Genomic DNA, 16,425 nt, shown 5'->3' with positions numbered 1-16,425 from the left:
CCTCAATAGTTATAATTGTCGTGGAAGAGATGTCAAAGCTTCACGCAATTAAAGGCACGGTCCAAATGAATGCCTGTATCCACTCCACTCACCTGTCACTGCCTCTTAGCTCTGTATATACGTAGAACATCGCCATTGTAGTCTGTTTGCGACAATGCGTAAGTGGGTCGTTCCGTGCACGCGTTAAATATTTTAACGTGATTAATTTAAAAAATTAATTACCGCCCGTTAACGCGATACATTTGACAGCCCTAGTTGTGCCTTATGTTGGCTCAACATGTGTGCTTTATGTTAAAAGAACACAATTGCTAAATACTGAAGGAAAGCAATTTAATCAGGTGCAAATTATGTATTTCTTTTATGTCGATTCAACATGTATTTTGGGATGAACATGAGTGCCTTATGTTGGCTCAACAAGAGTGCTTTATGTTCGTGCAACATGAGTGCCTAATATTAGCTAGACATGTGTGCTTTATGTTAAAAGGACACAATTGATAAATGCTGAAGGAAAGAAATATTATCAGGTGCAAATTCTTTCCATAATTTTTTTATGTCAGTTCAACACCCCATTTTTTGCCATAGCAGATTCATAGCACACTAAGCCTCCGAACAATTTTAAATTTGTCCATTTTACCCTGAAAACACCCTTTTACAGTCGTCGCACAACCGCTTTAGTTTCAACCTAGCCATAAAAAGAAGGTAAGCAATTATATTTATTATTCAAAATGTCTGTCATTGTCAGCCTAGAATCATTAATTGATGTCTAAATTTTAGTTTAAAAAAAAAAAAGACTTAGAAAAATTATTCACTTGCATATTGTAGACTTTTAAACGAATTACGTCACAGTGAAAAAAATTGCCGTCTGTAAAAAAGTCACGGATATCTACCTCATAACTATCGCTTAATTGTATTTTTTTTTTGTTACTGTCACATTTTTCCCGATATGTTAGATGATAAATAATCGATCCAAACAAAAAACAAATTGAAAAATAACGTTTAAAATGGTAAAAATATGAAAAAAAAAAACATCTCAACCACTCCTTGTTCTTTGCAATTTCTGCATCACGACCCTTGTTATATCACCATGTTTAATCCCATAAAATATTTAAAAAATCCGGCTGTGGCCATTCACAGCTGTGTCTTGACACTGTGATACATGCTACATGGAGTTTTTGGATTGAAACAAGGTAAGTACGCGATAATATCGCATTAAAATTGTGGCGTCTTTAATTATGCTCTCGCGTGCTCTCGCCTCCAATTAGGGTTTTGCTGTTTAATTTTTTTTTTTTTTTTAAATGCCTTCCTGAAAGCTTTCCAATGATGCACACATGCATTTCGGACAATTTTGAAATTGGGTCAAATTGAGGGTCTCAGAGCGGAATTTCAAGTCAACTGAGTGTTTTCCACCATATATAAGTTAGGCCTGAATGATATTGGGAAAAATAACATTGCGATATACAGTGTATTGCCAAGGTTCCACACTTTTTGCATTGGTTGCGCCTAACTTTTTTTTTTTCAGGCGTACCAACACAAAATGTAGGAGCACAGAACTATGAGGTGGACGTGCTCACCACGTGCAAAAACAATGTGTTACCTTTCGTAGAATACAGTTATTTAAAAAGTTATATATCCAATCAACTTACTTGAAATTGGTTCACAAAACTGCCCAAGTGAAGGAATTCCACCTATGCAATTACACTGTGAAGTGGCATTGCTGCATGCACCATAAGTGTCACAGAAGTCGCATGGCCATCCAAATGAATCCTCACACTCACATTGAAGTCCTTCAGTAGAGTTTTGATAGCAGGCTAAAAACATATTGGTGACACAATGTTAATTAACTAAGCTAAAAACAGAGTGACAGAAATCCTCACCTGTGGTCAAATTCCAATCTGTCATCAATATTGTATCCGATAACTCCAACGGTAAGGAGACAGTTCCCACATTTGATACCTCCACTTGGAAAGAATCAGTTGGCACATCTAATACCTTCAATGGTAAGGAGACAGTTCCCACAGCAAGTCTCATTAGATTAAGCGTTTCTAACGACTGAGTGTTATTTGCAGTTTCCACCACAATGACAACTTCCACTGAAACAGAAGAGGAGCAGAGAAGACATGACAGCAGGAATTAGCTTAAGCTGGGACTAGTCATTTTGATTCAAAATTGACAGTATCATTGTTGTTTTCGTCAACAATGACGATAACAAAAATATTTCATCGACGAACAAATTTTTCATGACGATGACGAGATGATAACAAACTAAAAACGTGTGTTGGAAGACTAAAATGTAACGAGACGAATGCCTTGTTTCGTCTGACGAGACGAAAACAGGACGAGAATGCGCTATAGTTTCCGTCATATGCACAAAATGTTTGACATTTTCTTATTGTTAGAGTAGTTCGCCTGCATTGTAACAATGTTAGTTGTGTCACTCATGTGACAACCGACGCTCCTGCCATTCCCCCACCCCTTTCCAGACTTGCTTGTTTTGAAACAAATGGCAAAAATTTTTTTCTTATCTTGCCAAGAAAGAATATGCCATGTTACTTTAGGCTTTAAAGGTCTGTGCTGAGTAATCATTACACACTAAATGTAATCGTAGCGTTACGCATTCGCGTTAGCATTTAGCGTTGCGAGCGTCATCAGACACACCGGATACCTTTTTTTTTGTACATACAGTTCGCGGCGTCCGAGTGGGTATCATTAATGAAAATAATGTACTTTTTTTTCTGCAGTGTGTATTATCATCACCAAGTTGGCGTTCTCTTTGTAGATGCTGCAATATGTGCTTGTTTGTCAATGTTCTTGAAATTGTAAGAACTTTATTTTTGCACTAGTTAGAAAACATTTTGAGTAATTGTCAACTAAAGCAAGACGAAATTTGTCTGAGTTATCGACAACGAAAAATAGACGACCACGAACACATTTTGAAATGACTATGATCGGACTAAGACTAATAAGTACAGTATTTTCATCCAAAAGACTAAGACGGAAATTAAAAGGGCTGCCAAAAACAATAGTAGACAGTATAAAATCATCAATTATGTCGGACGATAGAATTTATTTTGCAGTATTTGAGTTATTCATTTTCTTATTAATAATTGGCTTTTTTTTTTTTTTTTATTAATCGGAATTAATCTAAACAGTAACTAAGGGGGGTCCCTGGGTCCTTCTTGTGTATTTCATGAAGGATTCTATAACAAGACAACACATTAAGAATCATGAAATAAAATGCACACTCTATTGAAAATATATAATTTTGACAATGAACTCACTTTTAGTCAGTTTAAACTGTCTGGTTAGTTGGTTAATGAAAACCCTAATGGACCTATCGCACAACCACGCCTCCAAATCTCGGACATCTAGCCGTAGACTTGCAAAGGAATACTATATAGTCGTGACTTATAACATCTTTTTTTCTAACTTTAAAATAGCAAAATCCCGATGGTTTAATGCTGTGCGTGGGGTACCTGTTATACTGACACCAGGCTCGCCAAATGCACGCTATGGATAAGGTTCTTTCGTCGACCACATAACTGAATGTCAAGACAGTCATCCAAGGATACTTATGCTTGCTCAAAGGTAAGTTAATGATCAATTTGTAAAAATTATACAATATATATATTATTTGATAGTGTGTAGTAAAAATGTAGACTCAAACTATTAACGTTAGTTAATAGTTAACATATGACTGCCAACTTGTTTACTAGCCTGTCACTACACAAATCGAATACAATATACCTAATCTAAGTTGTCAAGACCCCAGCACTGAAAGTCCAAAGTAACACCACATAATTATCAGAAAACTTATATTTGGTCACGGACACACACGAAGGAAAGTTCTCCTCACATACACAACTCGCTACTTCTAGCCACTTTCACCCTTGTTTACAACTGTAGTATCAAGTTTTTTTTTTTTATTCATTCATCTTCTTTGCTGGTTATCCTTACGAGGGCTGCCGGGGTGATGGGGCCTTTGTCAGTTCACCATTAACAGTAAGAAAGGTATACCCTGAACTTGTTACCAGCCGATTGCAGGGCACTATTAAACAAACATACGTACAATTTGGAGTGTTCAATTTGCCTAACATGTTTGTTTTTAGGATCGTGCAAGGAAACCGTAGAAGCCATAAAAAACAACACACACACGGATAACATAGAAAGTATGCAAATTGTAGTGTCCTCGCTTTTCAAAAGGGACTTTAGATCAGCGGTCACCAAACTAATTCCACAAAGGACCGCAGTGGGTGGAGGATTTCACTCCTACTGGACAAGGAGACACCTTTTCACCAATCCGGTGTTTTGGAAGTGTCATACAGCAAGGCCGGAGCCATGACTTGAACCAACCCTTGTTCTCAGAACTATGAGGCAGATATGATTTTGAAATGATACATCAGAATTTTATCAGAGTACTTTAGTTCGAGTATTGGGGTAGTCTAGTATACCTCAGAAGTGGAACCGTTCCGGGATATCAGCCAGATTTTTTTTAATCAATTTTTGAAATCTGGCGAAATGACAGCAAAAATGGGCAATTTTCAAAGTACTTTTATTTTGAAATAATACATCAGAATTTTATCAGAGTACTTTAGTTCGAGTCTTGGGGTACTCTAGTATACCTCAGAAGTGGAACCGTTCCGGGATATCAGCCAGATTTTTTTTAATCAATTTTTTAAATTAGGCGAAATGACAGCAAAAATGGGCAATTTTCAAAGTACTTTTATTTTGAAATGATACATCAGAATTTTATCAGAGTACTTTAGTTCGAGTATTGGGGTAGTCTAGTATACCTCAGAAGTGGAACCGTCCCGGGATATCAGCCAGATTTTTTTTAATCAATTTTTGAAATCTGGCGAAATGACAGCAAAAATGGGCAATTTTCAAAGTACTTTTATTTTGAAATGATACATCAGAATTTTATCAGAGTACTTTAGTTCGAGTCTTGGGGTACTCTAGTATACCTCAGAAGTGGAACCGTTCCCGGGATATCAGCCAGATTTTTTTTAATCAATTTTTGAAATCTGGCGAAATGACAGCAAAAATGGGCAATTTTCAAAGTACTTTTATTTTGAAATGATACATCAGAATTTTATCAGAGTACTTTAGTTCGAGTCTTGGGGTACTCTAGTATACCTCAGAAGTGGAACCGTTCCAGGATATCAGCCAGATTTTTTTAAATCAATTTTTTAAATTACCGGTAGGCGAAATGACAGCAAAAATGGGCAATTTTCAAAGTACTTTTGTTTTGAAATGATACATCAGAATTTTATCAGAGTACTTTAGTTCGAGTATTGGGGTAGTCTAGTATACCTCAGAAGTGGAACCGTCCCGGGATATCAGCCAGATTTTTTTTAATCAATTTTTGAAATCAGGCGAAATGACAGCGGAAATGGGCAGCCACCGCGTTCCATTATGAATCCAGCAAGTTGCACCATTAGGAAGCCAGCGCGTTGCATTACCGTAATGCACACAATGCAAACAATGATCCAAATGAGGGGCAGCTAGCTTGACTTCGTTTTAACGAGTGGAGGGTGGCTTGACCGCAGTCTCAAATGCACGCCGCTCTCTCAACGTTGAGCATTTATATACAGTACATCGTAATCATGTTGCACATGCATGTTTATGATATAAGTTAAAGCCGACTTACTTGCTTACACCACATCACTCTACACCACTAGATAATATTGAGAATCAGACGGAATGTAAAAGACTGCTTATTCATTGCCACAAAAGCTTCGGGAGAACAATCTGACAGAACTCATAATGTTACTAAGTAGCTAACGTTATAGCTAGATAGCTATTCGGCCTGTGGGGTTTCTCGTTTTTAAGTTGCAAGTGGTGGCATTTCACCTCTACTATGATAATGGTCTCCTCTCGGTAACTGCAACCCTCTCTATCTGCTTCTAGGTGAAATCAATTGAAAACAAACAAGCAAAAATATTTCATTAAAAAAAAACAGTTGTATTGCCAGCTTTGGTAGTGCAAATTCAAAAATTTGAACTCCAGCCATCATTAATAAATCTTTATTTCACTCAATCAATTTGACAAAGCCTTGTGTTGACCGAGTTTTACAAGGGTGTAGGGCTTTACGATAGGTCCATTAGGAAGGTAAATACAATGTTCTGTTGTCGTAGGATGCATTTGTACTGCTCTCCATTAGCAATGAATGTGCAACAGCTTTAAATAACACTTTACCTCTTCAATACTGTTCCAAGAGTAAAATATTTATGGATATGTCAGACTTAAATGTCTCTTACTTGTTAGGTTTGTGATTTTAGCTAAGTGATGCAAAAGTGCTATTCAGAGGAGTAATCATTATTTGAAAAAAAAAAAAAAAAACAGTACCTGCCATTAGCTGCGGTGTAGGGACATCTGTAAAACACATACAAATATCAAATGTAAGTACAGTAAATACAAACAGAGGGGCACGGTGCTGAATGTGGTTAGCTTGTCTGTTATCGTCTTTCTTCTTAAGGCCGTTTTTTGCACATAACTGGAGCTTTTTAAATATTAATCTGGTATCGATTATTCCATCAATTAATTGACGAATGACGACAAGTATATTTTTATACAGTTCATAGTTCAGTCCATAACATGTCCGAAAATGGTGATCCAAAGTACATGTCTGTCTACTGATTCCATTTGAATAGAATTCAATGTCAATTTAAACAACCTTAGATTTGCCATTGCATAAATCCACTTTTCTTACTAATAACATTTAATAAAAACAACAACAACAACAACAGGATACACCGTTGCTCAAAGAAAGAAAAATAAAAACAGCCGTGTGATGCTGTTATAATCCATTAAGTCAGTGGTCCCCAACCAACGGGCCGTGTACCGGTACCGGTCTGTGGCGCATTTGCTACCGGGCTGCAGAGAAATAAAAAATTTATTAACGACTGAAATCTTTCCTGTGGCTCTTGACACATCAATATCCCTGTCTACTCTATAGACCAGGGGTCAGGAAGCTATGGCACTCAAGCCAGATATGGCTCTTTTGACGGCTGCATCTGGCTCGCAGACAAATCTTCAATTAAAAAAAAAAAAAAAGTTTCGTTATGTAATGAGAAGGCGCTAGAACCTCGGGGAAAACGGGCGGGCGTAAGGACCACAGGGGAAGCGTTAAAATTAGAAACCAGTAAGGAGCGCTCACATTTTTTCCTTTGGCAAGCCAGTGATCAGGCGACATTCGGGACAGGTGCGCCAGTGGAGAACGCAAAAGTCTGATGATGCGTCTGGCAGTTGGTTTAAATAATAGCTATGCATCCGTAGCACGGTGCAGACAGAGATGAAATGCTTCAGTCTGTTGCTACACATTTAATTTTGTTTTATTTCCATTTTTCCTGTACAGCTGAAACAAGATAAAAACAACGTCCGTCTCGCATTGCTGCACACAGACGGCTAATTTCTTATTCGCTCTAAAATGCTAATTCTTATATAATTATATTAATAAACACATTTTTTTTGTCATTTAACTTCTGCATTTTAGACACTACATGCATTCACTCGTCGTCCGCGCGCCATTACGAACACATCTGCAGTCATACATAAACATACTTAAAGGTCAACATATTTCTGAACTATAGTAACACACAATACATATCACATTCATCCTAAAATAAAGCAATCCGCTAATATACATTTTGGTTTTAAGCACTTTTTCCTAATTAAATATATTAATGTATTAGCGCAAGCCAAGTGCTACAAGCGGATCCAACTGTTTTCACACGGACGCCTTAAGTGTTGCACGCTAAGGGCTTCGTTCTAATTTGATGAATTCGTTCCACAGTTAAATCCTTAATAAATAACAAATAGCAATTACACATAGCAAAAACATAAATTGTAAATACAAATCGGAACAATTATAATATAATAAACAATAACAATGTAACGAATCGGGTTCTAATATGGCGTTTGTGTTTTGCATGCTGTTCCTGAACGCGCCATATGACTGACGACAGTGAGAGAGGTGCGGTAGAGTTTTTACTCTCGTTTAATGTTGTTGTTGGCTTCGGATACAGCGGACAGTGGCCGTCTTTTGTTTTACAAGTTCTGAAATAAATGAATAAAAACATGAAGAAGCTGGCGATTTCTTTGCCAATGTTACAAGATTGATCGTTGTAAACTTAATTTTTTAAAGACTGGCAAACGGAGGTAGGAAGAGGACCGTCGAGATCGTAGACATATTCCGACAGCATTGTCGAGCCAGTTCACTGACGCACACACTGCTCTCATATTTTTCTATCATTCCCATCTTAATTTCAATGGTAAGCCTCACTGTTTTCGTTTTTTCACCACTTGTATTCACCTTCTTGGGACCCATGTTGATTTCTCTCTCAAGAAAATCGGCAGTACGTTTGTCTTGCGGGAAAACAACGAAATTGTGACACTGACATAAATCGTCATATTTCGAGCATGTCGTCATATGTCGGGACAAATGACAAGTAAAATAATACGTCGGATATCGAAAGGATCGAATACCGAGGTACTACTGTATTTCCATTATTTTCAGGTTCTTGCTGCTAACGATTCAAAGCTTACAGTTTTGCTTGTTTATTCATAGTTTTAACATTTTATAGCTCTTACAATTGTTTTATTGATGTTATAATTAGGAACTCAGTGTCACTTATTTGAAATATCACCCAAAAGGGTCACTCTTATTTATTTATACAGGTTCTATAGTTCACATTTTTAAAATAAAAGCATGTTAAGTATTTTTTCCTGCCCTTTTTGTACTGAAAATGAACCGTACTGAGCACTTCGTTAAGTATTTTTTCCTGCCTTTTTTGTACTGAAAATGAACCGTACTGAGCACTTTAAAGAAAAAGAAAAGATTATATTTTACTGTACTGTTACACCCCTACCAAAAGGTTAAAAAAAAAAAAAAAACACCTTTTCCCCTTCAAAATACATGGACCTTCAGCTAATGGGGACCAACTGCACCCTGCAAAGATTCACTTTTTTTCTGTCTACAGTAAATAATGATGTAAAAAGAAGCATGAAACAGAATTTTGGCTATGATTTTGTCACCAGGCCATGGTTTGTTAGCAATCTCTTCAAGAGTTTCTGCATATGTTTTATGAAACGATCTCATACACTTACTTAGTTCACAGTACTGCCCTTCCGGAAAAGCATTTATGCAGTCACAATTTGGTGTTTGTGTGTTTTCACATCGACCAAATGTGTCACATATGTCTTTTGACCACATGAATGGTTCGTCACAAAAACACTGATGTCCTCCATTAGAGTTTGGATAGCAAGCTGAAAAGAAATGGACATGATGGCATGAAATAATTATTTAACTTAAACCTTGACGTGAACTCTTTGACTGCTACTGATACACTGTTGGCCAAAAAAGTATTAGCACCCATGCAATTCTCTCAGATAATGCTTAATTTCTCCCACAAAATGATTGCAATTACAAATGCTTTGGTAGTAATATCTTCATTTATTTTGCTTGCAATGAAAAAAAAACACCGAAGAGAATAGGAAAAAAATCAAATCATTGTCATTTTACGCAAAACTCCAAAAATGGGCCGGACAAAAGTATTGGCACCCTTTGAAAAATCATGTGATGCTTCACTAATTTGTGCAATTAACAGCACCTGTTACTTACCTGTGACACATAACAGATGGTGGCAATATTTAAATCCCACTTACAGCCAGTTAAAATGGATTAAAGTTGACTCATGGAGGAGAAAAGAAAGAAGACCAGAGAACTGTCTGAAGACTTGAGAAGCAAAATTGTGAGGAAGCATGGACAATCTCAAGGCTACAAGTCGATCTCCAAAGACCTGAATGTTCCTGTGTTTACCGTGCGCAGTGTCATTAATAAGTGTAAAGCCCATGGTACTGTGGCTAACCTCCCTAGATGTGGACGGAAAAGAAAAATTGACACAAAGTTTCAGCAAAAGATGTGGATGGTGGATAAAGAATCTCGACTAACATCCAAACAAGTTTAGGTTGTCCTGCAGTCCAAGGGTACAACAGTGTTGACTCGTACAATCCGTCAGTGTCTAAATGAAAAGGGACTCTATGGTAGGATACCCGGGAAGACCCCACTTCTGACCCAGAGACATAAAAGCCAGGCTGGAGTTTTTCAAAACTTACCTGAGAAAGCCAAAAACTTTTTGAAAAAATTCTCTATGGTCAGATGAGACAAAAGTAGAGCTTTTTGGGAAAAGGCATCAACATAGAGTTTACAGTGAAACGAGGCCTTCAAAGAAAAGAACACAGTCCCTACAGTCAAACATGGCGGAGGTTCCCTGATGTTTTGGGGTTGCTTTGCTTCGTCTGGCACTGGGCTGCTTGACCATGTGCATGGCATTATGAAATCTGAAGACTACCAACAAATTCTGCAGTATAATGTAGGGCCCAGTGTGAGAAAGCTGGGTCTCTTTAAGAGGTCATGGATCTTCCAGCAGGACAATGACCCAAAACACACTTCAAAAAGCCCTCGAAATACTTCTAAAGAGGCCAGCAATAAGTCCAGACCTGAATCCCATAGAACACCTGTGGAGAGATCTGAAAATGACAGTTTGGAGAAGGCACCCTTCAAATCTTGGAGACCTGGAGCAGTTGGCCAAAGAAGGTCTAAAATTCCGGCAGAGTATTGTAAGAAACTCAATGATGGATACCGGAAGCGGATGTTCGCAGTTATTTTGTCTAAAGATTAGTGCTACCAAGTATTAGGCTGAGGGTGCCAATGTTTTGTCAGGCCCATTTTTTTTTTAAATAGTTTTTTTTTCATTGCAAGCAAAATAAATGAAGATATTACTACCAAATTTAACCGCTGGTTGTCTAGATGGTGCCCAGAAAAACGATATAGTCTTTATTGATAACTGGCACGCGTTTTGGGGCAAGTCCGGGCTCATGCGCCGAGACGGCATTTATCCGACTTGGGACGGTGCTGCTCTCTTAACTCGAAATTTGGCCGCCAAACTAAGTCTCTCAAAGTGCCACTTCAGAGTGGGGGCCCGGGCGCAGTGTTGTAGTGTAAAACACAACTCTGTTAGTAGTGACCACTCGCCTCTTTCCTACCTGTCACAAATCCAACATTCAGGACAGAAGATAGAGACTGTGTCGTGCCTCGTATAGTGAACAGGGGAAAACAGAGTACTATAGGAACGAGACCAAAGAATTTAATACATATAGCCCCTGATAGCAGTGAAAATAAAATAGCTCCTAATAAATATATAAAATGCGGATTATTAAACATCAGGTCAATCTCGCCCAAATCTCTGTTAGTTAATGACTTAATTGGGGATTATAATATTCATATTTTGGCCCTGACTGAAACTTGGCTTCAGCAGGATGACTTTATTAGACTTAATGAATCCACACCCCCAAGTCACGTGAATTTTCACACAGCTAGAAGCACGGGCCGTGGAGGGGGGGTGGCAGTAATATCACACTCTTGTTTAGGTATGAGCCCAAAAAGTAAAGCTAATTACATTTATAACTCCTTTGAAAGTCTAGCACTATCAATTATAGATGCTAACTGGAAGAACCAAAAACCAGTTCTTTTCATAGTGGTTTACCGTCCCCCTGGTCCCTACTCACAGTTTTTGTTGTGATTTCTCTGACTTTTAATCTAGTATTTTGCTAAACTGGGATAGAATTATAATTGTAGGGGATTTTAATATACATGTTGATGATGAAGGTGACTCCCTTGGTAAGGCCTTTAATGACCTACTAGATGGGACTGGCTTCATTCAAAATGTAAATAAACCAACTCATAGTCACAAGCACACCCTGAACTTGATTTTAACCTACGGTACGGAGATTAGTGATTTTAGTGTCCAGCCCCACAACCCCGTACTGTCTGATCATTTTCTAATTACCTTTCAGTTTGTGCTTCAAGATAATCCGCCACTAGTGACTAGAACTCAGATGAAAAGGACATTAGGTGATCGCTCTGTTTCAGAGTATAAACAGATAATTCAGCCTATATTTGCCTCCATGTCATCTAATTATGAAGGAATAATGTCCGGCCTTGCTGTTAATGACGAGTTTGTTGATCGTGTTATGTTTACGCTTCGTACTACCCTCGATGTCGTCGCTCCCCCCAAATTAAAGTTTGTCAAGCCGAGACGAGCCTCTCCCTAGTATAATGCTGAAACACGCTCTCTTAAACAATCGAACCGTAAATTAGAAAGACTTTGGCGCCGTTCCAACACAGAGCACACCCTCTCTGCCTGGAAACACAGCTTAGTGACATATAAGCAGGCCTTGCGTACGGCTAAAACCAGATATTACTCATCCTTAATAGATGAAAACAAAAACAATCCTAGGTTTCTGTTCAGCACTGTAGCAGGTTGACAAACAGTCACAGCTCAATAGAACCTTATATCCCAACCACCCTTAGCTGTGATGACTTTCTAAAATTTTTTAACAATAAAATCGCAACTATTAGAAATAAAATAAATGAATCACTTCCAGTTATTAGGTCTGATAAAGTGCAGACAAAGAATTCAGAATCTCCTATAAACCCCTCTAAAATATTAAATAACTTTACCACTGTAGACCAAATCGATGTAATTTCAATTATAATGTCCTCCAAACCATCAACGTGCCTCCTCGACCCAATCCCAACCACACTTTTTAAAGAGACCCTGCCTCTAACTATTGACACTATCTTAAATATAATAAATACCTCATTAGTTACTGGCTACGTGCCGCAGTCCTTTAAATATGCAGTTATTAAACCGCTCTTGAAAAAACCTACTCTTGATCCTGATATTTTGGCCAATTATAGACCTATTTCTAACTTACCATTTCTCTCCAAAGTCCTTGAAAGAGTGGTAATTAAACAGCTCTGTCAGCACCTACAGGACAATAGTTTATTTGAACATTTCCAGTCTGGCTTTCGAGCTCATCATATCACTGAAACTGCATTAGTTAAAGTAACTAATGACTTGTTACTTGCCGCTGACGTTGGATTAGTCTCGATCCTGGTTCTGTTGGACCTGAGTGCAGCCTTTGACACAATCGACCATAACATCTTATTGCAGAGACTAGAATGTGACATAGGCATTAGAGGAGCAGCCCTCTGCTGGTTTAAATCATATTTATCTAATAGGTACCAGTTTGTCAATGTAAACCAGCAATCATCATCGTACTCTAGAGTTAGTTATGGTGTGCCGCAAGGATCGGTCCTTGGGCCCATCTTGTTTACGCTGTATATGCTTCCTCTAGGTAATATCATCAGAAAACATAGCATTAACTTTCATTGTTACGCTGACGACACACAACTGTATTTATCAATTAAACCTGAGCAGGTCAGGCAAGTGGAAAAACTAAGCGCCTGCGTCTGAGATATAAATATCTGGATGAGCACTAACTGTCTTCTACTTAACCCTGAAAAGACAGAAGTCCTTATAATAGGCCCGAAAAGTGTGAGGGACTCTTTAGCTGCCCAGATAGTCACTCTGGACAATGTAAGTGTAGCCTCCAGTACCACAGTTAAAAACCTAGGAGTTTTATTTGACCCTGACTTATCGTTTAAAGCACACATTAAACAAACCTGTAGAACGGCTTTCTTTCACCTGCGCAACATCGCCAAAATTAGAAATATTTTATCTAAAAGCGATGCAGAAAAATTAATTCACGCGTTCGTTACATCGAGATTGGATTACTGTAACTCCCTACTTGCAGCTTGTCCTAAAAGTTCTCTAAAAGGTCTTCAGCTAGTCCAAAACGCAGCAGCAAGACTTTTAACAGGAACCAATAGAAGAGAGCACATCACCCCTGTGCTCCAGGCACTTCACTGGCTTCCAGTCGAGTTTAGAATTAAATTTAAAATACTCCTTCTTACATTTAAGACCATTAATGGGTTGGGGCCATCTTATCTCACCGATGCTCTGGTTCCATACCGCCCCAACAGAACACTCCGATCTCAGAATGCAGGTCTACTGGTAGTTCCCATTGTTTCTAAAAGTACTGTCGGAGCTAGAGCCTTTAGCCACCAAGCCCCTGTTTTATGGAATCAGCTTCCAGCTAGTATTAAAGAAGCCGAGACAGTCTGCACATTTAAGATTAGATTAAAAACGTTCCTATTCGACAAAGCTTATGGTTAGGCTAGTTGAAGTCGGAGTAGACTGACAGTTTAGTCTAAGCTGCACTAGAAGCTATAATGCTGGGGGAAGTACAGCCGCTGAGTTCTATCTCCTTTTCTTACTCTACCTACCACTCGTCTTACTTTATTTCTATTTTCCAATGTTAATATCTAGTTGTCTAGTCTCTTCATCACTAGTCACCCGGTGTCCCCTTTCCCCCCTCCCCTCAGGGGAGGGGCTATTTTTCAGCTGCAGCCTCCTGACTGTCCTGACCCCTGGCTGGATAGACGTCCTCGCTGCTACCCCCGTCTCATCTGACTAGAGGGACCTCTTCTTGCTCCTTTACTCCACTGTATTCTTACGGACTGTAACTTCGCTTGCTAATTCCCATTAGCAGTTCTGGGGTTCCTGTCTATCCGTCCTGGGAGTGGATCTCTCCTGACTGTGGTACTCCCCGAGGTTTCTCATTTTCTCCCAATTGACTCTGGAGTTTTTGGAGTTTTTCCTTGCCGGCATGGAGGGTCTTAAGGATAGGGGATACCTAGGACTTGAACTGTATCTATTCATCTTTGTTGCTTCATTTCTAATTATGTATCATATTGCCTCTGTAAAGCCCTTTGAGACTTCTGTTGTGATTGAGGGCTATACAAATAAAATTGAGTTGAATTGAATTGAATTCAAAGCATTTAAAATTGCAATCATTTTCTGAGCGAAATTGAGCATTATCTGACAGAATTGCAGTGGTGCCAATACTTTTGGCCAGCAGTGTAATTGATTGATTGATAGTTAACATTAATCATTCACTCCCAGTCCGTCTCGGTTATAAATGAGTTGTCACTGAGTGATCAAAGCCCTCCCAGGTAAAGTAAACGCTTACCCGTGGTCAAATTTGCGTCCGTCGTCAGAAAATTTATATTTCCTACAGGGGTTTCCAGAACACTCCTCAATACACTAATTGGCAGAAATGGATCATCTGGGTAAGCTATTATCAGCACAATGTCTATTGTGGTTGTGGAGCAATTTTGCGCAGAACAATTTTCCAAGACTGTGAAGAAAAATCAAGAACAGACACATTGCGATTATCATTCGTTTCATTCACTAAACCATTTAAAAAAAACAGTTTGTTTTTGTTTGAGCACACTGATGACTAATGCTGCATTCAAGGCGTGACCCATAAAACATGCTTTACCATTCATTCTGTGGTGACTGTTGGTTAGTTGCCTCTCTGCTAGTTCCTGGAATGTATAAAAGCATGCTTGATTCACACAGAAACATAATTAATAGTTGTTTTGAGGTTGAAATATTGGTAATTTTTACTTTATTTAGATCTTTTTTTAAATATTTTTTTATACTTTTTTTATATGGTGCCAAAGTGCAATTATAAGCTACAAAGATTTCAAGAACAGTTCGAAAGCAAAAAAAAAAAAAAAACTATCTGTGCAAAGCTTAACAGAGTACAGTGGTACCTCTACTTACGAACGTCTCTACATACAGAATTTTCAGGTTAAGACACGCCTCGATGGGAAAAAAATTGCCTCTTGTTACACAATAAATTTCAGGATACGAAAGGCAAAAACATAGTATTGCTATTACTCGCAGTTCCCAGAGTTTACTGGCCGTAACATACTTAGAGCTGATCTGCTATTGGCTATTGCATCTTCCTGGCATCTAATAGGCAAAGAAGGACTTCTATGTGTGTGTGTGTATCAGGGGTGAAAGTGGTTAGAATTCCTTGCCGGAACACCCCGACGTGAAGGTTGCCACGGAGCCAGAAATTGTATTTACAGTGGGTCAAATAAGTATTTAGTCAACCACTAATTTTGCACGATCTCCCACTTGAAAATATTAGAGGGGCCTGTAATTGTCAACATGGGTAAACCTCAACCATGAGAGACAGAATGTGGAGAAAAAAACAGAAAATCACATTGTTTGATTTTTAAAGAATTTATTTGCAAATCATGCTGGAAAATAAGTATTTGGTCAATACCAAAAGTTCATCTCAATACTTTGTTATGTACCCTTTGTTGGCAATAACGGAGGCCAAACGTTTTCTGTAACTCTTCACAAGCTTTTCACACACTGTTGCTGCTTTGGCCTATTCCTCCATGCAGATCTCCTCTAGCTAGAGCAGTGATAATTTGGGGCTGTCGTTAGGCAGCACGGACTTTCAACTCCCTCCACAGATTTTCTATGGGGTTGAGATCTGAAGACTGGCTAGGCCACTCCAGGACCTTGAAATGCTTCTTACGAAGCCACTCTTTTGTTGCCCTGGCTGTGTGTTTGGGATCATTGTCATGCTGAAAGACCCAGTCACGTCTCATCTTCAATGCCCTTGATGATGGAAAGAGATTTTCACTCAAAATCT

The sequence above is a fragment of the Corythoichthys intestinalis genome, chromosome 19, assembly GCF_030265065.1.
Source record: "Corythoichthys intestinalis isolate RoL2023-P3 chromosome 19, ASM3026506v1, whole genome shotgun sequence".
NCBI classification, from domain to species: domain Eukaryota; kingdom Metazoa; phylum Chordata; class Actinopteri; order Syngnathiformes; family Syngnathidae; genus Corythoichthys; species Corythoichthys intestinalis.
This window is presented reverse-complemented; position numbering follows the sequence as displayed.